General features: G+C 31.9%; 1 pseudogene; it reads right to left on the minus strand.

Moving 5' to 3' along the window:
- Window positions 1-506: 506 nt before the first annotated feature.
- On the minus strand, window positions 507-22,574 carry LOC129229703 (zinc finger protein 658B-like; annotated as a pseudogene).
- Window positions 22,575-27,795: the final 5,221 nt, after the last annotated feature.

Here is a 27,795-nt window from a genome sequence, read left to right on the forward strand (position 1 = left end):
AAAAAAAATAATTTTGACACATTTTGTTCTTTTTTTGATATCTTCTCCCAAAATATAGTTTCTCAAAAATAGTTTTGGGCACTTTCGGGCTCAAGGGTTTTGAACAGGATTGTAAAAACCTTGCCAACCCTGCTTTCATTTGCACACATGCATAAACATAGGGAAATTTGGTTACTATTATCAAAAATAAATAAACTCATGCATACAAATTGAAATTTTAATAAAGAATGCAACTTCTATGAAACTACATTAAAATCAGCTGCATAAATAAGCTGAAAGTTCTCATTGAATAAATGTTGAATATAAAACATTACTTTGATACATTTTATTCTGTTTTTGATGTTTTCTCACAATAAAATTTTTCTAAAAATATAGTTTTGGACACAAGGAATTTGGACAGGACAGTAAAAACCCAGGTTTTTACCAGTGTCCAAAACCTTGCCAACCCTGCCTACAACCCTAATATTATCATTACAGAGAGGATATTGGAACTGTTCACTACAACACTAAGATGTTGTGTTCAAAAGTGTCTCATCGTCTACATTAGAACCAACTTGCAAAAATAAGGAATTCTTAACTTAATAAAATAGATAAACACTGTAAAACCTTTACTTAAATGTTAAACTAAGTTTGCAACAACTAACTAAAACAATGAAGTTGTTGCTACAGAAACATAAAGTGGCTCATTTGGCTCTAAAAGTTTCGCCATGGAAAAGAGGTAGGCCTGATAATGCTGTTGCTTGAAACATTTTCAAGGTTTATTGCCTGAAGTTATCCCTGAATAAACCCGAGTTCTTGTGTGCCCTTCCCATACACTCACACATATACATATATGTAATAGTGATAAACAAATTAAAGAAAAAGCATAGAAAGCCATATATGTAAATAAAAAATCACCATATTAATGCAGGAAGTCTATTAATTATTTACATACATTTAAAAAGATATCAAAAGGGTAAAAACATATTTCAGTCCCATTAATTCCATATTTTACAAAACACTGAATGCTATGTGTTGAAAGTCCTTTATAAAAATGTTATAGTTTTTCAAATAGCATTCATTTCAGCTACAGATTGCATTTAATTGGTGAATTTGCTGTATAGTAAAACCTTTTGAAACTGGCCTGTTAGTAACCAGTTTCTCACACAACGAAATTTTTGGCCTATGTGTACAATGTTCTACCAACCCTTCAGACTGGTCACCCTTTGAGCAACAGGATAGTCGCCAGCCTAGGCTTCAAAATGGATTGGTGATTATGATTTCATTTCATTCCTTTTTTTTTTTTTTTTAATGTGTAGCCTTCTGTTAAGTGAACAGCCTGCTTTTTTTTTTTGGGGGGGGGGGATAGATAAGGTACATGTATGCATACTGCATAGATTTTAATAATCAATAAAGACTGATTTTTTCCTCCACAGACGGAACTTTTAGCTTCATGGTAAATATTTAAATTCCTATTTTTTGAACATATTAATTAATATTGTACCTTTTTTTTTCTTCTTTTTTGACTTTCGGGCATTATTTGGGATTTAGATGATGAACAATTTAGCATTATTGGTGATAAACAAAAGGTGAATTTCTAAAGCAGCAAACTTCGGAGAAAATTTGTGGTATCATTACTAATTCGGAAGGTATAGCTGACGACTCAATTTTGGATTTGCTTTTACAAATGAAAAAATAAAACAAGAAAAATTGGTTTTTATGCAACTTTAAAGTTGTAAACGAATAGAAATCGAATCATTTTTTACAAAGGACTAGATATAACGGAATGAAGAATTTTCTTTTCAATATTTTCTGAAAAAAATTATTTTGAAATGTTGAAATCTATCATTAGCAGTTCAGTTGGAGTTCAATAATGAATGCCCTCAGAAGCAGTCACATTTTGTTGGTACAAAAGGGGAAGCCACTAGATTTTACTGTATAATGCAAAAACTTTAGAACCAAAACTGCATTGCTTCAATGTGGAATAGAATGTTTTGACAGCATTAAAATGTTGCTTCAATAACAATTAACATACTTGTAACTGTGTTACAGTCTTCATAAAAAAAAAGTGGTTAATTGCTTTTAGTGTAATCTCCAACAACTGATTTCAACATAAATTCAACTAATAATAATAAGTAGAATAAGAATAAAAATGTCATAGTTACATGCATATTTTAGCTCTTCAAAAGTTTTCCATACAGAAATGGTTTTATGAAAGAAAAAAAAAAAGACAGCTATTTATTTATAGTTTTAAATGATTTCAGTATTCAATCCACATGGTTTAAACACTGAATGTTCCAAAATAGCAATTTAAACAATAACTAATTTAATTAAATTTCAACTGCCATATTAGGTTTGAATATTTAGTCAACAGTGAGTTACAAAGATTACGTAACAAGCACTTTGATTTTCAGCAACAAAATGTAAAGTGATCTTTAAACAATAAATATAGAACAGGTACACTTTTACAATGATTACAGGCAGAATGCAACTTTTCAACAATAGCTTTTTGTTTAAAAGGCCTGTTTTAGGGAGGAAAAACCAAAAGACCCAAACAAAAACTCAAAAATGCAAGTACTACAAGCATTAATATTATGTCACCAAATCCGAATTACAAAATATCTAAATCGCATGATCTGACATGATTTTCCAGCCTGATCCAATGAAAAAAGTTTGGCTCTTACAAGAATATATTCTACTAGTCTGAAGCAGCAATTGTGATTTTAAGTTTTCATTCTTAAAGCTAAAGTATTTGCACAATAGTCACAAAATTTTTATTTCTTTTTAGTATGCATTCCAAAGAGGAATGTCAGTAATTAGGTGCCTTTAGTTTTAGTAAATGTATTACAGCATGACTGCAGCATCATTTTTCTTTTTTAGTCTCTTTAATGCATGCTCAAATGGCTCCTTTATCCTAAAACGTCAGTGCAAGTTTTTTGACCAAAACCACAAGACACTTTTCTTTAATATGCATCCTTAAATGGTTTTCCATATCTAAACTGCAATCCAATGTTTTCTTACAATAACTACAAAACAATACATTTTCTTTGGTGTGTATAACCAAGTGTTCTTCTTTCAAGTCTGTATCCTGAGAAAACATTTTTCTGCAATCAGAATAATATGGCTTTTCCTTAGCATGTATCAACAAATGTCGTTTGAAATGTGAATTACTGGAAAATGCTTTACCGCAATAATCACAAGAATATGGTTTTTCTTCAGTATGGGTCCTAAAATGCAATTTCAAACTTGAACTGTGAGAAAATGTTTTTCCGCAACAGTCACACGAATAGGGCTTTTCTTTAGTGTGTCTTCTCAAATGCGATTTCAAACTTGTGGAACAAGAAAATGCATTTCCACACAAGTCACAAGAGTATGGCTTTTCCTTAGTGTGCATCTTCATATGTTGTTTTAAATCTGAATTCTCATAAAATGCTTTTCCACAAATATCACAAGAATATGGCTTTTCTTTTTGAGTATGTATCCTCAAGTGTTTTTTCAAATTTGATTTCACAGCACATGTCTTTCCACAATACTCACAAGAATACAGCTCTTTAGTGTGTTTCCTCAAATGAGATTTCAAGTATGAAATTTCAGAAAACGTATTTCCACAGTAGTCACAAGAATGTGGTTTTTCCCCAGTATGTATCCTCCAGTGTCTTTTCAAGTGTGAACTCTGAGCAAATGCTCTTCCACACTCATCACAAGAGTATGGCTTTTCCTTAGTATGTACCCTCAAATGTGCTTTCAAATGTGGTTTCTGGGAAAATGTTTTCTCACAATAATCACAAGAATATGGCTTTTCCTTAGTGTGGCCCCTTAAATGCAATTCCAAACTTTGAAGATGAGAAAACATATTTCCACACTGGTCACAAGAATAAGGCTTTTCCTTAGTATGTACCCTCAAGTGTGTTTTGAAGGGTGCATGATTAGAAAATTTCTTTCCACAATAATCACAAGAATATGGCTTTTCCTTAGTATGTACCCTCAAGTGTGATTTGACGTGCGCATGATGAGAGAAGCTCATGTCACAATAATCACAAGAATATGGCTTTTCCTTAGTATGCATCCTCAAGTGATTTTTCAAGTATGAACTCAGAAGAAATAATCTCCCACAAAAATCACAAGAATGTGGCTTTTCTTTACTATGTATCTTCAAGTGTTTTTTCAAATTTGAACTCTGAGAAAATGTTTTCCCGCAATCATCACAAGAGTATGGCTCTTCGTTTGCATGCATCCTCAAATGTTCCACTGAATTAGCAACGTAAGAAAAAGTACTTTCACAACAGTGTAACAAGAAGACAGCTTCTGTTTGATATTTATCCAAAAGTGGGTTTTAAAGCTTGAACTCTGTTTTTTTTTTGATTAAAATTTAAGGTTTATTTTTCTGGCATGTCTCATCAAGAGCTTGTTTCAAATTTGAACTGATACCAAAAGTGCTTTTTGCAGCATCTTACAAGGGCATGGCTTATTTCTGCTGTGCATATTTAAAAGCCTTCTTAAACCTTGCATTTAGTATCAATGATAGCTAAGAAGCATAGTGTTCTGCTGAAAGTGTAAACTAATATGCAGTTTCTTGCGAGAGCTAAGCACTAAACTCTGCCTCACAGTAATAAAAAAAAAATGTGATTAAAAGCAAAAAAAAATTTTTCTTTTTTTACTTTATATATTTTTAACTGGTAAAGAATAAATGAGGCTTCGCAATAATCACAAGAAGTTCACTTTCAATCACCAAGTATATGAATGTTCTCTTGAAAAGTTACCAAAAGAGTTCCAAGACTTCTATGGTTGCATTATTCATTAGTTTACTATATGGCATGTGGATGAATATATTTAATAAAAAGAAGAGAAAAAGAACAAGGCTAATTCTAAATAATCAAACTCAAATATGGATTCTTTGTAGAGCTAACAGTTCAGTCTTCACTTTGCATTGTCATGTACATTATTTACACATTTGTATGTTTATGAATTATACAATGAATTCTTAACTAGTACACTTGTTTAGAGAGTTGAAAATGTATTTTTGCATTTTTTAATTACAAAGAAAAATGCATCCCCAAATGTTACAATGTAATGGAGACTAATACCTTGGTTTTTTCTACCATAGTTCTCAAGTCTCTTCCGTCCAGAATGAGATTTTTTTAGTCTAGCAAGGTGTGGAATTTCAGATCTAAGTTAGGCGTACCAACATCTTTACCTCACAAAACAGCTGAAAATATTTCATAAAATATAGTTTTTGTAAAAAATTATTAATAATGTTAACAAATATTTTCAAATAATTTAAAAAAGTATTTGAGTCTAAAATACACCCATTTCTTCTCCTGCTCAACTTCTGTTTCAGATTTAAAGTTTTGAAACAAAACTTGATAAAATGGAGTTAAAAAAAAATATTGAAATTAATGCTTGCATACTTTAATATTGCTGTTTGGTACTTGTACTTAATAGTTAGTACTATTACAAAATATACTAGTACGGTAAATTGCCGACTATCTGCGGGAAGGGTTATCTGTGCCCATGTTACGCTTTCAAAAAAATAAAAATCCGCAATGATTAACTGCAGGCAGATAAATGCATACGTTTTAACTTAGTAAGTACAAAATCTATTTGTAGACTTTCTTATTTCTTAATAACACCAAATATTCAAAAGTTACCACAGCCTAACTTGTTTAAACCTGATTTTTTTTTTATTCACACTACTTACTGCTTCAGATCTACACTACTTGCTGATTTTCAGATCTTCCCAACTGAGATCTACTCTACTTACGTGCGTAAACGAGTTACTGGACTGGCATTGAAAAAATTCTCCTTGCTTTTCTTGTCTAGTTTGATGTATTTGACCTCACATGTGTGTAATCCTGTAGTAATGAGCTTTTATATGTATTCTTTACTTACACTGTTATGGTTTGAGCAATGGCTCAAAAGTATGCAAGTGTTATGGATCTTTATAAGCCATCGCTAACACTAGCATCATTTTTACCTACTGTGTGGATTATCCGCGAATTCGCTTATCCTCGGTTTCCCTGCCACACTATTCAGCAACAAAAACCAGTGTTATAAGATAAAAATTTAAATCAACTTGTCGTAATGACGTCCAGTGTAAGATTTATGCATCAAAATGAAAAACTTTAGGGCCTGTTTTAATGAATCAATAATATATGTATCCAAATATTAAAAAGATATATTTATTAAATAAAATTGCTGCACATTGCTGCAACTATATTTAAAAAAGCTCAAAAAGTATACGAAAGAAAAGGTTTTTTTAATGACAAAGTTGAAAACATGTGAAAATTACGTTTAAAAGTTTATATTTTGGTTTATCAGGTGTCTTAACTTACTAGGCGTCAGGAAAGAAAAGCTGCAATGTGGTCCAAAACTTTAGGTGTCTAATTTTGCACTAAGGGTTGGAAATCTAGTCGCCAAATCTGGTTGCAAAATACAATAACGACCATTTATTTCCAAAACTGATAAAAACTGCATAGCTGTGTTTCGGAATTATGAGAACTTAAGTTTTTAGAGCAAGGATATGGTTCTGCATGAGAGAAAAAGATTTTTTTTTTTTCCAAATATCACTTTTCTTGAACAAAAGAGATTACTACGGAAAGTCAGTCTAAACAGCACTGGACTTGTCAATTCATGGAAAGGTAAAGTTCCTCTTCCAAAAACTCCAGCAAGAATTCATTGCTCAAACTGATATTTTCAGACAGTTATATAAACTATCTGCGTATTTAAAAAAAAAAAAAAAAAACTTTATGCCATTAAAACTGAATTGAAAAGTGCTTTTAATTCTTGAATCAAAACCAATCAGTTTCACATTCTGGTGAAGCTTCACATTCGATGAATCCATGGGGGAAAAAAGTAAATGCATATGGTGCTCAAAACTGGTACCTGCATTGAGCTAGGGTGATAGCTTAGTACTTTATGCACAAAAAACTCCAGTTCTTTGTTTTTCTTAAATAAATTTTTCTACTTAAATTGGAAAAGTTAACTGCAGTTTATTTGAAAAATTATAGTATGATATCCTCGCGGGATGAAAGAAAAATAAAGTCTCCACAATCGCACTGACATCCTTCAGGGTAATGCTTTCATATTTTTAGTACCTTTTAATTTATTCTTCTCTCAACATGCAGGGGCTCCCTAAACTTATATTTTTGGGATGGGAAAAATTTTCAATTTGCTGAATGAAACATACTTTTTGGGCGGTCCTGATAGTTTTCCTACCAAAGAGAATGCTTCTTATTGAAAATATATCAATTATAAAGTATATAAACATGGTGATTAATCAGCAATAATTTAGTGGATGACCTACAGCATTTATTATTATGAAAATTCTATTACATTTAATTCTTAAACACAAAAATGTGTGTAATCACTTTGGTTTGAAGAAAAAAGCTTTAAAACCCACAGAAGTTCATTACTGGACCATTTTGGACAATTATTGGCATTGATAGCATTTTAGACCACCCCTTAATCCCAACAGTTTATTAAATGCAAGTTTTTTTTTATTTATTTAAAACAAACAAGGATGATCAGCATACGAGGTTTGTCTGGAAAATCTGTATAAATAAGTCGGGGTGACGTGTCACGTGGCACTGCGACTGTAGCCAACCCCCTCAATCAGAGTTCGTACTCGATTCCAGAAATAAAATGAAGGGGTTTTGGAGGAGTTTTGAAGGAGTAAAATGAGACTTTGAAGGAGTACTTTTGGGCTGTCCTTAAATGATGTCACTTTGTTTCAACATATTCGATCGACTTCATCCTTTGTCACAAAGTGTCACATTTCACCTTACTCCTCCCCTTGTCACATGTCGAAATTTTCATAAATATATTGTCATAATAACTGCATGATGTCACTTTTTATCACCTTCTCACTTCCATTTGTCACAATTTTATAAACCCGTCTCCCCCTCAAGGCATGATATCACTTGTGGATGACCCTTTTTACATTGTCAAAACTGCAATTTACTAAACAATTGTTCTTTTAACAAAATCACATCTACTTATGTATTTTTAAAAATTAGATAATCTGACTTCTGCTACTGAGGGTGGTGGAAGGAAAAACAATAATCATAAAACTACGTTTACTTCACTTATGAAATGTCTTAGCCACGTAATATTTTCATCTTCAATTTTTATCACTTTCATAATCAATTTGTAAATCACATCTTTATGAAAAAAAATAAATATACAAAATTACTATTACAATAAAACCTCCCTTATAACATCGCTCTTGTGACGAAATTAAGTTATCGATCGAAGTATTTTAAATTACTTTCACAGAGGAAGATTATGTAGTCTTGAACTAAAAAAGAAGTTTTGAAGGAGTTAAAACAAAAATGAAGGAGTTTGAAGTGTGTAAGTAGGAGTGTGCGGTTGCTTGTTAAAAGTTTTTCACCTGCCGCTGGTAAGCAGTGCATCAACATCAAGTTTCCAACAAAGCTAGGAAAGAATGGTCGTGAGAGTTTTGAGTCTTAGAAACAAGTTTACGCTGACAATTCTCTGAAGGAACCAGCCGTGAACAAGTGGTTAAAAAGGTTCCGGAAAGGTCGAGAAGACGCGAAAGGAGACTGACGCCCCTCAACATCGAGTTCTGATGAAAATGTTGAACGAATTCGAACTTGCGTTCTTAAAGTCCATAATAATAGTCAGAATAATAGCTGACAAGGGCAGTCAATCCCCAAAACAATTGTTCACGAGGTTCTGACACAGAAACTTGAAATAAAGAAATGAGCCCACTCACAAATCACTCGTTGTGCATGAGTTTTTGGCCAGAAGCTCAATCATTGTGAGAGATCACCTGCCTTATTCACCGATTTAGCCGCATGTGACTTCTTCCTATTCCCCGAATGCAAAATGGTACTTCAGGGGTGGAACTTGGGAGCTGTGGAAGCTATCAAGGCAAAAACGACACGGCAACTCAACAACATCACAACTGAAGGCTTTCAGAATTGTTATCAACAGTGGAAAGGGTGTTGGCTGAATTGCATCTTATCTCAGGGAGAGCACTTTGAAGGAGACCATATTGTAATACCTGAATAACTGCATAATAAAGTTATTACTCAACTTTTATACATATTTTCTGGATAAACCTCGTACCTCAGTATAAATGAACCTGCAAATTGAAATTTCACACCGAAAAATGTGATTAAACATTTCATCACGTAACTCACTAGTACGAAAAATGACTTTCTTGAAAGTTTTAGATGGCTTTGTAAGTGTACCGTCATAACTTCCATCTAAAACTTCAGTTACAACTATAATATACTTGTGAGGTCAATTACTGGCAAATCAAACTAATAAAGATAATAATTAACAACAAATTGACAAACTGATTATGGAGGAAACATAATTAAATATTTACACAATTTTTAAAAACTTATAATATCCTACAACCAGGGTTGGGTTTTGGACTGTCCAAAACTGGTTTAGGACAGGACAGGTGGTTTTTACCGTCCAAAACTGTCCAAAAGTGTTCGAAACTGTCCAAAACTTTACTAAAGCTAAAGGGGTGTAATCTAATCAATGTGTATTGCTACAATATTTACAATGCATAAATATATATATTAATGAGGTTTAATTAATGAATATTTGATAATATTTTCCTCAAAAATATTTATTTAAAAAATGTTTTACTTAAAAAAATTAGTTCATATTTTTAATATAATACATTCTGTAACTAGAAAAATTTTAATTTATTGCCTTTAAGTCCATTTTGGAATCTTAATTTTGAACACTTCTATCTTGCACACATGCATAAATGTCGAAAAATTCGATTTATGGGAGAAAACTAAACCCCTCCCGCATACAAATTGAAATTTTTAATGAAGAAATAAATTTTTACGTAACTAGATTAAAATCAGCTGCATAAATAACATATACATTTTTACTTGAATGTTCACATTGAATAAATGTATTAAATAGTAAATAAAATTATTTTGACACATTTTGTTCTTTTTTTGATATCTTCACCCAAAATATAGTTTCTCAAAAATAGTTTTGGACACTTTCGGGCTAAAGGGTTTTGAACAGGATTGTAAAAATCTTGCCAACCCTGCTTTCATTTGCACACATGCACAAACATATGGAAATTTGGTTACTATTATCAAAAATAAATAAACTCATGCATACAAATTGAAATTTTAATAAAGAATGCAACTTCTATGAAACTACATTAAAATCAGCTGCATAAATAAGCTGAAAGTTCTCATTGAATAAATGTTGAATATAAAAACATTACTTTGATACATTTTATTTTGTTTTTGATGTTTTCTCACAATAAAATTTTTCTAAAAATATAGTTTTGGACACAAGGGTTTTGGACAGGACAGTAAAAACCCAGGTTTTTACCAGTGTCCAAAAAATTTGCCAACCCTGCCTACAACCCTAATATTATCATTACAGAGAGGATATTGGAACTGTTCACTACAACACTAAGATGTTGTGTTCTAAAGTGTCTCATCGTCTACATTAGAACCAACTAGCAAAAATAAGGAATTCTTAACTTAATAAAATAGATAAACACTGGAAAACCTTTACTTAAATGTTAAACTAAGTTTGCAACAACTAACTAAAACAATGAAGTTGTCACTACAGAAACATAAAGTGGCTCATTTGGCTCTAAAAGTTTCGCCATGGAAAAGAGGTAGGCCTGATAATGCTGTTGCTTGAAACATTTTCAAGGTTTATCGCCTGAAGTTATCCCTGAATAAACCCGAGTTCTTGTGTGCCCTTCCCATACACTCACACATATACATATATGTAATAGTGATAAACAAATTAAAGAAAAAGCATAGAAAGCCATATATGTAAATAAAAAATCACCATATTAATGCAGGAAGTCTATTAATTATTTACATACATTTAAAAAGATATCAAAAGGGTAAAAACATATTTCAGTCCCATTAATTCCATATTTTACAAAACACTGAATGCTATGTGTTGGAAGTCCTTTATAAAAATGTTATAGTTTTTCAAATAGCATTCATTTCAGCTACAGATTGCATTTAATTGGTGAATTTGCTGTATAGTAAAACCTTTTGAAACTGGCCTGTTAGTAACCAGTTTCTCACACAACGAAATTTTTGGCCTATGTGTACAATGTTCTACCAACCCTTCAGACTGGTCACCCTTTGAGCAACAGGATAGTCGCCAGCCTAGGCTTCAAAATGGATTGGTGATTGTGATTTCATTTCTCTTTTTTTTTTATGTGTAGCCTTCTGTTAAGTGAACAGCCTGCTTTTTTTTTGGGGGGGGAGGGGGATAGATAAGGTACATGTATGCATACTGCATAGATTTTAATAATCAATAAAGACTGATTTTTTCCTCCACAGATGGAACTTTTAGCTTCATGGTAAATATTTAAATTCTTATTTTTTGAACATATTAAGATTGTACCGTTTTTTTCCTTCTTTTTTGACTTTCGGGCATTATTTGGGATTTAGATGATGAAGAATTTAGCATTATTGGCGATAAACAAAAGGTGAATTTTTAAAGCAGCAAACTTCGGAGAAAATTGATGGTATCATTACTAATTCGGAAGGTATAGCTAACGACTCAATTTTGGATTTGCTTTTACAAATGAAAAAAAAAAACAAGAAAAATTGGTTTTTATGCAACTTTAAAGTTGTAAACGAATAGAAATCGAATCATTTTTTACAAAGGAGTAGATATAACGAAATAAAGAATTTTCTTTTCAATATTTTCTGAAAAAAATTATTTTGAAATGTTGAAATCTATCATTAGCAGTTCAGTTGGAGTTCAATAATGAATGCCCTCAGAAGCAGTCACATTTTGTTGGTACAAAAGGGGAAGCCACTAGATTTTACTATATAATGCAAAAATTTTAGAACCAAAACTGCATTGCTTCAATGTGGAATAGAATGTTTTGACAGCATTAAAATGTTGCTTCAATAACAATTAACATACTTGTAACTGTGTTACAGTCTTCATAAAAAAAGTGGTTAATTGCTTTTAGTGTAATCACCAACAACTGATTTCAACATAAATTCAACTAATAATAATAAGTAGAATAAGAATAAAAAATGTCATAGTTTTTACATGCATATTTTAGCTCTTCAAAAGTTTTCCATACAGAGATGGTTTTATGAAAGGAAAAAAAAAAGACAGCTATTTATTTATAGTTTTAAATGAATTCAGTATTCAATCCACATGGTTTATATGCTGAATGTTCCAAAATAGCAATTTAAACAATAACTAATTTAATTCAATTTCAACTGCCATATTAGGTTTGAATATTTAGTCAACAGTGATTTACAAAGATTACGTAACAAGCACTTTGATTTTCAGCAACAAAATGTAAAGTGATCTTTAAACAATAAATATTGAACAGGTGCACTTTTGCAATTATTATGGGCAGAATGAAACTTTTCAACAATAGCTTTTTGCTTAAAAGGCCTGTTTTAGGAAGGAAAAACCAAAAGACCCAAACAAAAATTCAAAAATGCATTAATATTATGTCACCAAATCCGAATTTAAAAATATCTAAATCACATGATCTGAAATGATTTTCCAGCCTGATCCCATGACAAAAGTTTGACTCTTACAAGAATCAATTCTACTAGACTGAAGCATCAATTGCCATTTTATGTTTTCATTCTTAAAGCTAAAGTATTTGCACAACAGTCACAAAATTTTAGTTTCTTTTTAGTATGCATTCCAAACAGGAATGTCAGTAACCAGGAGCCTTTAGTTTTAGTGAATGTATTACAGCATGACTGCAGCATCATTTTTCTTTTTTAGTCACTTTAATGCATGCTCAAATGGCTCTTTTATGCTAAAAAGTCAGTGCTAGTTTTTTGACCAAAACCACAAGATGCTTTTCTTTAATATGCATCCTTAAATGGTTTTCCATATCTGAACTACAATCCAATGTTTTCTTACAATAACTACAAAACAATACATTTTCTTTGGTTTGTATATTCAAGTGTTGTTCTTTCAAGTCTGTGTCCTGAGAAAACGTTTTTCTGGAATCAGAATAATATGGCTTTTCCTTAGCATGTGTCAACAAATGTCGTTTGAAGTATGAATTGTCAGAAAATGCTTTACCGCAATAATCACAAGAATGTGGTTTTTCTTCAGTATGGGTCCTACAATGCAATTTCAAACTTGAACTCTGAGAAAATGTTTTTCCACAACAGTCACAGGAATAAGGCTTTTCTTTAGTATGGGTCCTTAAATGCGATTTCAAACTTGTGGAACAAGAAAATGCATTTCCACACAAGGCACAAGAATATGGCTTTTCCTTAGTGTGTATCTTCAAATGTCGTTTCAAATCTGAATTCTGATAAAATGCTTTTCCACAAATATCACAAGAATATGGCTTTTCTTTTTGAGTATGTATTCTCAAGTGTTTTTTCAAATTTGATTTCACAGCACATGTCTTTCCACAATACTCACAAGAATACAGCTCTTTAGTGTGTTTCCTCAAATGCGATTTCAAGTATGAAATTTCGGAAAACGTATTTCCACAGTAGTCACAAGAATGTGGTTTTTCCCCAGTATGTATCCTCCAGTGTCTTTTCAAGTGTGAACTCTGAGTAAATGCTCTTCCACACTCATCACAAGAGTATGGCTTTTCCTTAGTATGTACCCTCAAATGTGCTTTCAAATGTGGTTTCTGGGAAAATGTTTTCTCACAATAATCACAAGAATATGGCTTTTCCTTAGTGTGGCCCCTTAAATGCAATTCCAAACTTTGAAGATGAGAAAACATATTTCCACACTGGTCACAAGAATAAGGCTTTTCCTTAGTATGTACCCTCAAGTGTGTTTTGAAGGGTGCATGATTAGAAAATTTCTTTCCACAATAATCACAAGAATATGGCTTTTCCTTAGTATGTACCCTCAAGTGTAACTTCAGGGTTAACCTATGAGAAAATGCTTTTCCACAATAATCGCAAGAATATGGCTTTTCTTTAGTATGAGTCCTTAAATGGGATTTCAATTCTGAATTTCGAGAAAATGTCTTTCCACAAAAGGTACAAGAATATGGCTTTTCCTTACCACTATGTATCTGCAAGTGTTTTTTCAAGTATGAACTATGAAGAAATGCTCTCCCACAAATATCACAATAGTATGGCTTTTCTTTATTGTGTATTTTCAAGTGATTTTTAAGGCCTGAAAGCTGAGAAAATGTCTTTTTACAAAGATCACAAGAATATGGTTTTTCTTCAGTATGGGTCCTTAAATGCAATTTCAAACTTGAACTCTGAGAAAATGTTTTTCTGCAATAATCACAAGAATATGGCTTTTCTTCAGTATGGGTCCGTACATGCAATTTCAAACTTGAACTCTGAGAAAACGATTTTCCACAATAATCACAACAATATGGCTTTTCTTTAGTATGAGTCCTTAAATGCGATTTCAATTCTGAATTTTGAGAAAATTTATTTCCACAAAAGACACAAGAATATGGCTTTTCCTTACCACTATGTATCTGCAAGTGTTTTTTCAAGTACGAACTATGAAGAAATGTTCTTCCACAGATATCACAATAGTATGGCTTTTCTTTACTATGTGTTTTCAAATGTTTCTTTAAGTTTGAACTCAGAGAAAATGTCTTTTCACAAAGATGACAGGAATGTGGCTTTTCCTTAGTATGCGACCTTACATGCAATTTCAAACTTGAACCATGAGAAAATGTCTTTCCGCAATCATCGCAAGAATATGGCTCTTGGTTAGCATGCATCGTCAAGTGTTCCTTTGAATTAGCAATGTCAGAAAAATGTACTTTCACGATAGTAAAAAGAGAACTGCTTCTATTTGATATTGATCCAAAAGTGCGTTTTAAAGAGTAAACACGCTTTTTTTTTTTAATTAAAACTTAAGAATCAATTTTCTTATATTGTCATCCAAAGTTTGTCGCATATTTGAACTGTTTCCAAAGTCTTTTATGCAGCATCCACAAGAACAAGGTTTATTTCTACTGTGAAAATTTGAATGTTTTTTTAACCTTGTATTTAGAATAAATGGTTGCTCACAGGCACATTGCTTAGCTTAAGGTGTAAACGCTAATGCAGTTTCTAGCTAGAGCTCCCTACTACAGGCTGCTTCACAAAAACCACAAGACTGACCTTTTTCAAAAAAAAAAAACGCATATTTTTTTAACCGGTAAAGATTAAACGAGGTTTACAATAATCACACAAAGTTCACTTTAATTAACCACGTATACAACTGTTTTCTATTAAAAGTATCCAGAAGAGTTCCAAGACTTCTACAGTTCCATTATTCATTAGTTTACTATAGGGCTTATCGATGAACATATTTAACAACAGGGAAAATAAAACAATAAGGCTACTCCTCAATAATCTAACTCAAGTTTGAGGAGCTAACAGTGTACTTTTTCACTTTGAAATGTCATGCATATGACTTACACAATAGTACATTTGTGAATGATGCTAATGAAGTTTAACTAGTGCTCGTTTAATGAATTAAAATGTATTTTTGGATTTTCAGTCACAAATAAAACTGATTTCCATGATTTTTCCAAATGTTGCAATGTAAGGGAGACAAATACCTAGATATATTCTACTAAAGTTCTCAAATTCCTTCTGTCCAGTATTAGAATTTCCGAGTCTAGCAAGGTGTAGAATTTCAGATCTAGCCGGGCATATCAATATCTTCACTCCACAAAAACAGCTGAAAATATTAAATAAAGTATAATTTAAACGAAAAATTAATAATGGCAAAAGTAGTATTTTTAAAGCAATAAAAAAAGCATTTGCAAGGAAAATACACCCATTGTTCTCTTGCTCAACTTTTGTTTCAGACTTAAATTTCTGAGACTTCTTTCTGAATTTTCTAATACTAAAAAGTAGGCCCAGTAGTTTTGAACATTATTAAGTACTAATGAATGACTACACCATTAAATAGTTCTATAAAATCAATCCACACAAAATAGAATTCATAAATTCAAAAGCAGAATAGAAGGATCAACGATTGGGGAACATTCAAATTTTACGGGGTTCCTTGATTGGTCAAAAAGGAATGGGTCCAGACTGTTGATCCTACTGTTCTGTTTTTGAATACTTGATTTGTATCATGTGTGTATTGATTATAAAACTATTTCAAAGCTGTAGTAATACTTAATATCATTCTTAAAAACTGACTTATATTTTTTTTTTTTTTTTGTTTTTTACGCAGTCGGGGTTTTTTTTATGCCACAATTATTTTTTATTTTACACTCTTTAGTTAATTTTCACTGACTTAGATATTATGATTATAAGGTGGTAGCTTTCACAATCTTGTCATTTTATAGAGAGAATTTACACCGTGAAGATTAATAAGTAATTTGCAATGGTAAAAACTAATGATTATTAGGCCCTCTAAGGACCTAACTCTGCTTAAAGCTACATATGCTTGACCTTAGCAAAAATGTGCGAACTTAAATCAACCAAAGCTGTATAAACAGCCTGCATGACTCACGATGATGCAAGCTCAGAAATATCGTCAGTCAAATCTTTCTGGCCAAACTTAAAATGTCTCTCAAGAAAATACATGTCGTGAAACTCAGTCCCAAGAATCAAAACCAAAAAATGCAATATGTAACAAATGAAAATCGAATTAGTCGACTTAGTAAACAAAAAATTCAGGCAGCAAAAACGCTACCTGCATTTGTCGCACACAGAAAGCGTGCGACACAATCCCTAACTGACAATATGGCGACTGGTTGATGATATGGTGAATTTTGATTACTGTCATGGTGTTTAGTGACACTTCCAAGGTTAAGACAAATTGATTGATGTAAGAATGAACAAAATTGTCCAAGGGGTTTAGCCCCTACAAACCATATAGGATCAACACGTACATTAACTCATAAACACATTACCCTCCTTTGCATTTGTACAGTCGGGTAAAGAGAAAGCTGCAACAAATAATACAGTAGAGTCTCGAAAATTTGGATTATCTGAAAATTATTTGGACTACATAAAAACCATGCACTGTTTACTTTCCTATGCTATGAAAAGAAAATATTCTCCTCCAAAAATTTATCACTCAAACTTCAACATGAATATGTGTTTTAATTAACCTTAAACGAGTTTTGATTAGTTCTTTCTTGATATCTGCACGTACTTGTGTGTAGATTTGCAAGCAACCAAAAAATGCCCTTCAACAGTCATAGAACAAATTTTGATGAGTTTTGTCGTGACATTTTTTTCTATATGTGAGCTTACATATGTACCTTACATAATAAAATACTTTATTCATAGAAGGATGAAAAAAATCTATGCTATACAATTCGTACAACGTCAAAATTTGCACTCCCCTTTTTAATTACGGTCGGGTATTTCAAAAGAGCTATTCGCTCGTTCTTTCAGACAAAAGGATATGTTTTATATTTCAAGTTATTTTTTGCTATCAACCTACTTCTTACTTTCTTCAAGGCATCTCTTAATCCATCTCTAACAGTCAATGAATTTTTCATGTAATGTTATTGACATAAACCTTTTAATGTCTTTGTATTACCTTATTTATGTTGTCCCAGTCCGTCCTAACTTCTATCTAAAACTTTAGTTACAACTATAATATACTTAAGTGGCCAATTACTGGCAAATCACACTATATAGATAAAAATTAACAAATTGACAAACTGATTATAGAAGAAAAATAATTAAATATTTACACAATTTTTAAAAACTTATAATGTCCTACAGCCCTAATATTATTATTACAGAGAGGATATTGGAACTGTCCACTACTACCCCAAGATGTTGTGTTTCAAAAGTGCCTCATCATCTACCTTAGACCTAACTTGCAAAAATAAGGAATTCTTAGCTTAATAAACTGAAATAAATAAACACTGTAATACATTTATTTGAATGCTAAGAACAGTTTGCAACAACTAAGCAATAGTAATATATCACCTACTAAAACAATGGAGTTGTCGCAACAGAAACATAAAGTGGCTCAATTTTCCCTAAAAGTTTGGTCATAGCCAAGAGGTACGACTGATAACGCTGTTACTTGAAACATTTTCAAGATTTATTGCCTAAAGCTATCCCTGTATCAACCCCTGAGTTCTTGCGTGCACTTCCCATACACACACACACATATATACACATATGTAACAGTGATAAATTATTTAAAGTAAAAGCATAGAAAACCATATATGGTACATAAAGAATCAGCATATTAATGTAGGAAGTCTATTTATTAATTATTTACGCACATTTAAAAAGATATCAAGCAGCTAAAAACAATCATATTTCAGTCACATTAGTTCCTTATTTTACAAATGCTGAATACTATGTGCTGAAAGTAAATTATAAAAATGTTAAATAGTTTTTCAAATAGCATTCATTTTAGCTACAGATTGCATTTAAATGGTGAATTTGTTGTATAGTAAAACCTTTTGAAACTGGTCTGTTAGTAACCAGTTTCTCACACAACAAAATTTTCGGCCTATGTGTACAATGTTCTACTAACCCTTCAGACTGGTCACCCTTTTGAGCAACAGGATAGTCGCCAGCCTAGGCTTAAAAAATGGATTGGTGATTATGATTTCATTTCATTCCTTTTTTTTTTTTTTGTGTGCTGTGTGTAGCCTTCTTTTTTTGGGGGGGGGGGGATAGATAAGGTACATGTACGCATACTGCATAGATTTTAATAATCAATAAAGACTGATTTTTTCCTCCACAGATGGAACTTTTAGCTTCATGGTAAATATTTAAATTCTTATTTTTTGAACATATTAATCAAGATTGTACCTTTTTTTTCTTCTTCTTTTTTGACTTTCAGGCGTTATTTGAGATTTAGATGATGAAGAATTTAGCATCATTGGCGATAAACAAAAGGTGAATTTTTAAAGCAGCAAACTTTGGAGAAAATTGATGATATCATTACTAATTCGGAAGGCATAGCTGACGACTCAATTTTGGATTTGCTTTACAAATGAAGAAATAAAACAAGAAAAAAAAATGGATTTGCTTTTACAAATGAAAAAAAAAAAAAAAAAAAACAAGAAAAACTGGAAAGTTGTAAACGAACAGAAATCAAATCAATATTTACCAAATGAGTAGATATAACGGAATAAAGAATTTTTTTTTTCAATATTTTCTGAAAAAAAATTATTTTGAAATGTTGAAATATATAATTAGCAGTTCATTTGGAGTTCAATAATGAATGCCCTAAGGAGCAGTCACATTTTGTTTGGTACAAAAGGGGAAGCCACTTGGAAAGATTTTACTGTATAACACAAAAATTTTAGAAACCAAAACTGCATTGCTTCAATATGGAAAAGAATGTTTTGACAGCATTAAAATGTTGCTTCAATAAACAATTAACACACTTGTAACTGTGTTACAGTCTTCATAAAAAAAAATGGTTAAAATACTTTTAGTGTAATAACCAACTGATTTCAACATAAATACAAATAATAATAATAAGTAGAATAAGAATAAAAAATCATACTTTTTTAAACCCATGTTTTAGCTCTTCAAAAGTTTTTGCATACAGAGATGGTTTTATGAAGAAAAAAAAACAGACAGCGATTTATTTATAGTTTTAACTGTATTTTTCAGTATTCAAAGCCACATGGTTTATATGCTGAATATTTCAAATAAGCAATTTAAACAATAACTAATTTAATTAAATTTCAATGATCACATTAGGTTTGAATATTTAGTCAACAATGAATTACAAAGATCATGTAACAAGCACTTTGATTTTCAGCAACAAAATGTAAAGTGATCTTTAAACGATAAATATAGAACAGGTGCACTTTTACAATGATTACAGGCAGAATGCAACTTTTCAACAATAGCTTTTTGTTTTAAAAGGCCTGTTTTAGGAGGAAAAACCAAAAGACCCAAACAAAAACTCAAAAATGCAAGTACTACAAGCATTAATATTATGTCACCAAATCCGAATTTCAAAATATCTAAATTGCGTGATCTGACATGATTTACCAGCCTGATCCCATGACAAAAGTTTGGCTCTTACAAGAATTAATTCTACTAGTCTGAAGCATCAATTGCCATTTTATGTTTTCAAGTTAAAGCTAAAGTATTTGCACAATAGTCACACAATTTTAGTTTCTTTTTAGTATGCATTCCAAAGAGGAATGCCAGTAATTAGCTGCCTTTAGTTTTAGTAAATGTATTACAGCATGACCGAAGAATCATTTTTTCTTTTTTAGTCACTTTAATGCATGCTCAAATGGCTCCTTTATCCCTAAAAAAGTCAGTGCAAGTTTTTTGACCAAAACCACTAGATGCTTTTCTTTAATATGCATCCTTAAATGGTTTTCCATATCTAAACTGCAATCCAATGTTTTCTTACAATAACTGCAAAACAATACATTTTCTTTGGTGTGTATAACCAGGTGTTCTTCTTTCAAGTCTGTATCCTGAGAAAACGTTTTTCTGGAATCAGAATAATATGGCTTTTCCTTAGCATGTATCAACGAAATGTCGTTTGAAATGTGAACTGCTATAAAATGCTTTACCGCAATAATCACAAGAATATGGTTTTTCTTCAGTATGGTCCTAAAATGTAATTTCAAACTTGAAACTCTGAGAAAATGTTTTTCCGCAACAGTCACAGGAATAAGGCTTTTCTTTAGTATGGGTCCTTAAATGCGATTTCAAACTTGTGGAACAAGAAAATGCATTTCCACACAAGTCACAAGAATATGGCTTTTCCTTAGTGTGTATCTTCGAATGTCGTTTCAAATCTGAATTCTCATAAAAAGCTTTTTTACAATATTCACAAGAATATGGCTTTTCTGAAGTATGTAGCTTCAAGTGTTTTTTCAAATTTGATTTCACAGCACATGTCTTTCCACAATACTCACAAGAATACAGCTCATTAGTGTGTACCCTCAAATGGGATTTCAACATTTCCAAATCAGAAAACTTGTTTCCACACATATCACAAACATACGGCTTTTCCCCAGTATGTGTCCTCAAGTGTCTTTTCAAGTGTGAACTCTGAGTAAATGCTTTTCCACACTCATCACAAGAATATGGCTTTTCTTTAGCATGTACCCTCAAATGTACTTTCAAGTGTGGATTCTGTGTAAATGTTTTTCCACAAAGATCACAAGAATATGGCTTTTCCTTAGTGTGGGTCCTTAGATGCAATTTCAAACTTAAACTCTGAGAAAATGTTTTTCTGCAATAATCACAAGAATATGGCTTTTCCTCAGTATGTATTCTCAAGTGTGACTTCAAAAGTGAATAATGAGAAAACGTCTTTCCACAAAAATCGCAAGAATATGGCTTTTCTTTAGTATGAGTCCTTAAATGGGATTTCAATTCTGAATTTCGAGAAAATGTCTTTTCACAAAAGGTACAAGAATACGGCTTTTTCTTACCACTATGTATCTGCAAGTGTTTTTTCAAGTATGAACTATGAAGAAATGCTCTCTCACAAATATCACAATGGTATGGCTTTTCTTTATTGTGTATTTTCAAGTGATTTTTAAGGCCTGAAAGCTGAGAAAATGTCTTTTTACAAAGATCACAACAATATGGCTTTTCTTTAGTATGGGTCCTTAAATGCAATTTCAAACTTGAACTCTGAGAAAATGTTTTTCTGCAATAATCACAAGAATATGGCTTTTCTTTAGTATGGGTCCGTACATGCAATTTCAAACTTGAACTCTGAGAAAACGATTTTCCACAATAATCACAACAATATGGCTTTTCTTTAGTATGAGTCCTTAAATGCGATTTCAATTCTGAATTTTGAGAAAATTTATTTCCACAAAAGACACAAGAATATGGCTTTTCCTTACCACTATGTATCTGCAAGTGTTTTTTCAAGTACGAACTATGAAGAAATGTTCTTCCACAGATATCACAATAGTATGGCTTTTCTTTACTATGTGTTTTCAAATGTTTCTTTAAGTTTGAACTCAGAGAAAATGTCTTTTCACAAAGATGACAGGAATGTGGCTTTTCCTTAGTATGCGACCTTACATGCAATTTCAAACTTGAACCATGAGAAAATGTCTTTCCGCAATCATCGCAAGAATATGGCTCTTGGTTAGCATGCATCGTCAAGTGTTCCTTTGAATTAGCAATGTCAGAAAAATGTACTTTCACGATAGTAAAAAGAGAACTGCTTCTATTTGATATTGATCCAAAAGTGCGTTTTAAAGAGTAAACACGCTTTTTTTTTTTTAATTAAAACTTAAGAATCAATTTTCTTATATTGTCATCCAAAGTTTGTCGCATATTTGAACTGTTTCCAAAGTCTTTTATGCAGCATCCACAAGAACAAGGTTTATTTCTACTGTGAAAATTTGAATGTTTTTTTAACCTTGTATTTAGAATAAATGGTTGCTCACAGGCACATTGCTTAGCTTAAAGTGTAAATTCAAATGCAGTTTCTTGCTAGAGCTCCCTACTACAGGCTGCTTCAGAAAACTCACAAGATTGACTTTTCTCAAAAAAAAAAAAAAAAAAATGCATATTTTTTTAACTGGTAAAGATTAAACGAGGTTCACAATAATCACACAAAGTTCACTTTTATTAACCACATATACAACTGTTCTCTCGTAAAGGTATCCAGAACAGTTCCAAGACTTCTACAGTTCTATTATTCATTAGTTCACTAAAGGGCTCTTTGATGAACATATTTAACAACAGGAAGAATAAAACGATAGGGCTAATCCTAAATAATCTAACTCAAGTTTGAGGAGCTAACAGTGTACTTTTTCACTTTGAAATGTCATGCATATGATTTACACAATAGTATGTTTGTGAATGATGCTAATGAAGTTTAACTAGTGCTCGTTTAATGAGTTAAAATGTATTTTTGGATTTACAGTCACAAATAAAACTGAATTCCCATGATTTTTCCAAACGTTGCAATGTAAGGGAAACAAATACCTAGACATATTCTACTAAAGTTCTCAAATCCCTTCAGTCCAGTATTAGAATTTCCAAGTCTGGCAAGGTGTAGAATTTCAGATCTAGCTGAGCATATCAATATCTTCACTCCACAAAACAGCTGAAAATATTAAATAAACTATAATTTCCATGAAAAATTAATAATGGCAAAATAGTATTTTTAAAACAATAGAAAAAAGCATTTGCAAGGAAAATACACCCATTTGCTCTCTTGCTCAACTTTGTTTCAGACTTAAATTTCTGAAACTTCTTTCTGAATTTTCGAACACTAAAAAAAAGGTCCAGTTGTTTAGAACATTATTAAGTACTACTGAATAACTACACCATTAAATAGTTTTATAATCAATGCACACATAAGAAAAATCATAAATTCAAAAGCAGAATAGAAGGATCAACAGTTGGGGACTATTCAAATTTTATGGGGTTCCTTGATTGGTCAAAAAGGAATGGGCCCAGACTGTTGATCCTTCTGTTCTGCTTTTGAATACTTGATTTGTCTCATGTGTGTATCAATTATAAAACTATTTCAAAGTTGTAGTTATTCAGTAGTACTTAATATCATTCTAAACTACTGGACTTATATTCTTTTCTTTTTTGTTTTTAACGCAGTCAGGTTTTTTATTTTTATTTAACCGTTATTTTTTATTTTACACTTTTTAGTTAATTTTCATCGACTTAGTTATTATGATTATGAGGCGGTAGCTTTCACAATCTTGTCATTTTTTTGGGAGAATTTATACCATGAGGATTATTAAGTAACTTGCGGTGGCCTAAACTAATGATTATTAGTTCCTCTAGGGACATAACTCTGCTTAAAGCTATATATGCTTGACCTTAGCAAAAATGCGCGAACTTAAATCAACCAAAGCTGCATAAACAGCCTGTATAACTCATGATGATGCAAGTTCAGAAACATCGTCAGTCAAATCTTTCTCGCAGAACTTAAAATGTCCCTCAAGAAAATACATGTCGTGAAACTCAGTCCCCTGAATCAAAACCAAAAAATGCAATATGTTACAAATGAAAATTGAATTAGTTGACTTAGTAAACAAAGAAATTCAGGCAGCAAAAACGATACCTGCATTTGTCGCACACAGAAAGCATGCGACACAATCCCTAACTGACAATATGGCGACTGGTTGATGATATGGTGAATTTTGATTACTGTCATGGTATTTAGCGACACTTCCCAGGTTAAGACAAATCGATTGATGTAAGAATCAACAAAATTGTCCAAGGCGTTCAGCCTGTGCAACAACACATAGGATCAATACATACATTAACTCATAAACACATTACCCTTCTTTGCGTTTGCACAGTCGGGTAAAGAGAAAGCTGCCACAAATAATACAGTAGTCTCGAAAATCTGAGGTAATTATGGCTCTCGTCACCTCGGAGAACTGAAAATTCGGATTATCCTTAAAAATTTTTGGATTACATAAAGACATGCACTGTTTATTTCCCTATGCTATGAAAAGAAAATATTCTCCTTGAAAAATTTATCACTCAAATTTCAACATAAATATGTGTTTTAATTAACCCTAAACGAGTTTTGATTAGTTTTTTTCTGGATGACCACACGTACTTGTGTGTAGATTTGCAGGCAACCAAAAAATGCCCTTTGACAGTCAGGGAATAAATTTTGACGAGTTTTGTCGTGACATTTTTGTCTATGTGTGAGCTTACATATGTACCTTACATAATACAAAAACTTTATTCATAGAAGGATAAAAAAATTTATACTATACAATTCGTACAACGTCAAGATTAGCACTCCCCTTTTTATTGCAGTCGGATGTTTCAAAAGAGCTATTTGTTCATTCTATGAGACAAAACAATATATTTTAATTTCAAGTTATTTTTGCTATCAACCTACTTCCTACTTTTACCAAAGGCATCTCTTAATCCCGCCCTAACAGTCAATGAATTTTTCATGTAATGTGATTGACATAAACCTTTCAATGTCTTTGTATTTCCTTATTTATGTTGTCTGGGAAGTTTTAAGCATAGCAAAATATTTCGATTTTTAGATTAAAACATTTTTTGTATGTAAAAAATACATCTTTAAAGTATCGGCAAAGACCCTCGAATTAAGCCGAACCTCGAACTTTTGAGACTCTAATGGGCAATTCCACCATTACGGACTTAAAAATCAGACTTTAAATACACATAATTTTAATTTGGTTTCATAAAAAGCTACAAAAAATTTTCTGCTGTCTAGTTTGGTGTTATTTATGCTAGCAAAAATTTGGGTGCAGATAGCTTGATAGTAACAAAAAATTAAAACTGCCTGTTATGTAAGTCAGAAAACAGCAAAATGTATACTAGGGTGGGGCGAAAAATAAAAATTTTTGAAGATCAACTTTTAGAAGATCGGTTAATATCTACAGGGGGCGCTGAGATCGCAAAGTTTTAACATTGGTTTTTTTCCCACAATTTCATGGTTTTAACGCAAAAAGTATGCTTTTAAATTATTTTGATTGCAACTTTTTTACAACTAAAGGACCCCCATTTATGTGTTAATAACACATCAAATAGCTTCCAAAAAATTTTTAGTCTTAAAATGTTAACTTTTAAAAAAGGCAATGCATGGTTTTGTTGTAAAAAGTCTAGAATTTGAAGAGGCACTGCTGTCGAGCTCCAAGAATTATGGGAAAGGCCATTTAAATACGTCATGTGCAATCTTGAACTTTGACTGGGAAAAGTTCCAGACATATTCCTGCAGCATCGAGCACACAGTACATTGTATGTTTATATTTTGAGCATATTGGAATGATATTTCTAACACCAGCAAGAGTGGAGAACATTCGAAGGATAATTTTTTCTGGATCGAAAGTAAAGGAAAATGTTTAAAGATCCCGTTTCCGGAACACCAAAAACTTGTCTGATTCTGTGTTACTACCAATGAAGATGTACTTAATTATTATTTATTTCTTGCACACGAAAAAAATATAGTTTAGTTCTTCCAGAGAGTTCACAGTAACTGAGATTTCAGAAGACGTAGCCACGAAGTTGGAAGAGATACAGCATCGTTCCTCTATTCCTGTAGTTTTGCAAATACTTAAGTTATTCGACATTTTCACAGCAAACATGCAATCCTGAAGAAAACGATGAACAAAAAATGTGTTAAATCAGATGCGTTTTACACAAAGCTTCAATTATTTTTATTCGTAGCTCGAGAACAACTTTTCAGTATCGCTTGTTGTAAGTGCAGGGTTGGCAAAAACCTGGGTTTTTTTTTAAAGCCCATGGACCCAGGGTTTTTTAAATAAAACCCAAAAAAACCAACTAAAGCTGGGTTTTTAAAAGAAATATGTTTTTTTTTTTTTTTTTTGTATTTTTCTAAGGGAAAATGTGGGGTACATGTATTGCAGCGTAAGTACATAGACAAAAGGCAAAAATTGTCTTGGGGTAAAAAAAGCTGGAAAATTAATTAAAATTCAGGTTTTCTGAAGAAAAGTAAAAAAGACAATGAAACCCAAGAATGGTGAAGTTTCAGATTTTTAGTTTCCATGATTACCAACAGTTAAGGCAAAGATACTTCTCTGGTGATAAAATGTATTGTTCGTTTTTAATTATTATTATTATTTTATTTTATTTATTTATTTATTTATTTTTTGGATTTTACTTTACAGTCGAGTCCCCACTTACGCGAGGAATGCGTTCCAAGACTCCTCGCGCAAGTCGAAATTTCGCGTTGTGGAAAAATATATGTATACAAATTTTTTAAAGCATACCAAATACTTTTTGGCACTTATAAACACCCCTCAAACTGCTCTAGAGCATTCCTTAACCATTAGAGTTTCTTCCATAAAGAACTGAGCTTCTACTGTATTTAAAAAATAAAAAACTGTTATTCAACACGAAATACTTAAGATGCACAAAATGAATGACCAATGGGAATAAAAGATATAAAATAAAACAACACGGTACGCACTGCATGCAGTAAAATTTAAATGATGCACAAAATAGTACTGTACAGTAGATACAGTAGCAATATTTATGAGTTAAAAAATGATGATACTAGTAATTTCGCTACTAATATTTCTTTTTCCCCCTGTTGCCAAAAATAATTTTTTAAATGAATTAATGCACACACCGAAATAAATAAAAACAATAAAATGTCAACTTAAAGAAATAATTTTCATTGTCAAAAAAAAAAAAAAAAAGAAAAAAGAAATAATTTTCATTGTCAAAAAAAAAAAAAAATCCTCTGCACATATCTTTAACATAAATGACTTCGAGTTTATTCGCCGAAAACTGAATACCTAAATTAAAACTTTAGCGTGAAAATAAAAATAAGTCATATCAACAATAATTATTTCACAGTTAAAACCACAGCAGCGGAGTCGGAGTCAATCTCATTTTGGGATAAAAGAGTCGGAGTCTAATATCCAAGAATCGGAGTCAGTCATTTGTCCTCCGTGTTTAAACTTTTGCCAAAGCTACGAAGTCAGAGTCAAAGTCGGGGAGTCGGAGTCCGATTAATTGTCGGGCACAGGAGTCGGAGTCGGAATCTAGCGTCAAGAGCTATTTCTAACAAAATTTGTTTGAAGTAAATCCACCTTCAAGTACGGAATCTACATTGACTTTCAGTTTCCCCATAGGCGCTAATGTTAAGGGGTTTGAACTGTTACAAATTGAACGGAAAATTGTTCAAATCAAAAAGATATTTTATATACAAGTTTTTCATCAAAAGCTTTTTCCAACAAAGTTTGTTTGAAGCAAATTCGTCTCACTGTTCGGAATTGCCTTGAATTTCCCCGTAGGAGCTAATGTTAAGTTTTTTTGAAATGTTCAAAATTGAACGAAAAATAGTTCAAATCAAAAAGTGAAATATGGGAATGAGGTGCACTCGCCGAGATCTTTCAAACAAAAAAAAGTTTGTTCGAATCGGACTATACATTCAAAAGTTATTAGGGGGGGGGGGGGACAGACAGACCGA

This window comes from Uloborus diversus, chromosome 9, assembly GCF_026930045.1.
Source record: "Uloborus diversus isolate 005 chromosome 9, Udiv.v.3.1, whole genome shotgun sequence".
NCBI lineage: Eukaryota > Metazoa > Arthropoda > Arachnida > Araneae > Uloboridae > Uloborus > Uloborus diversus.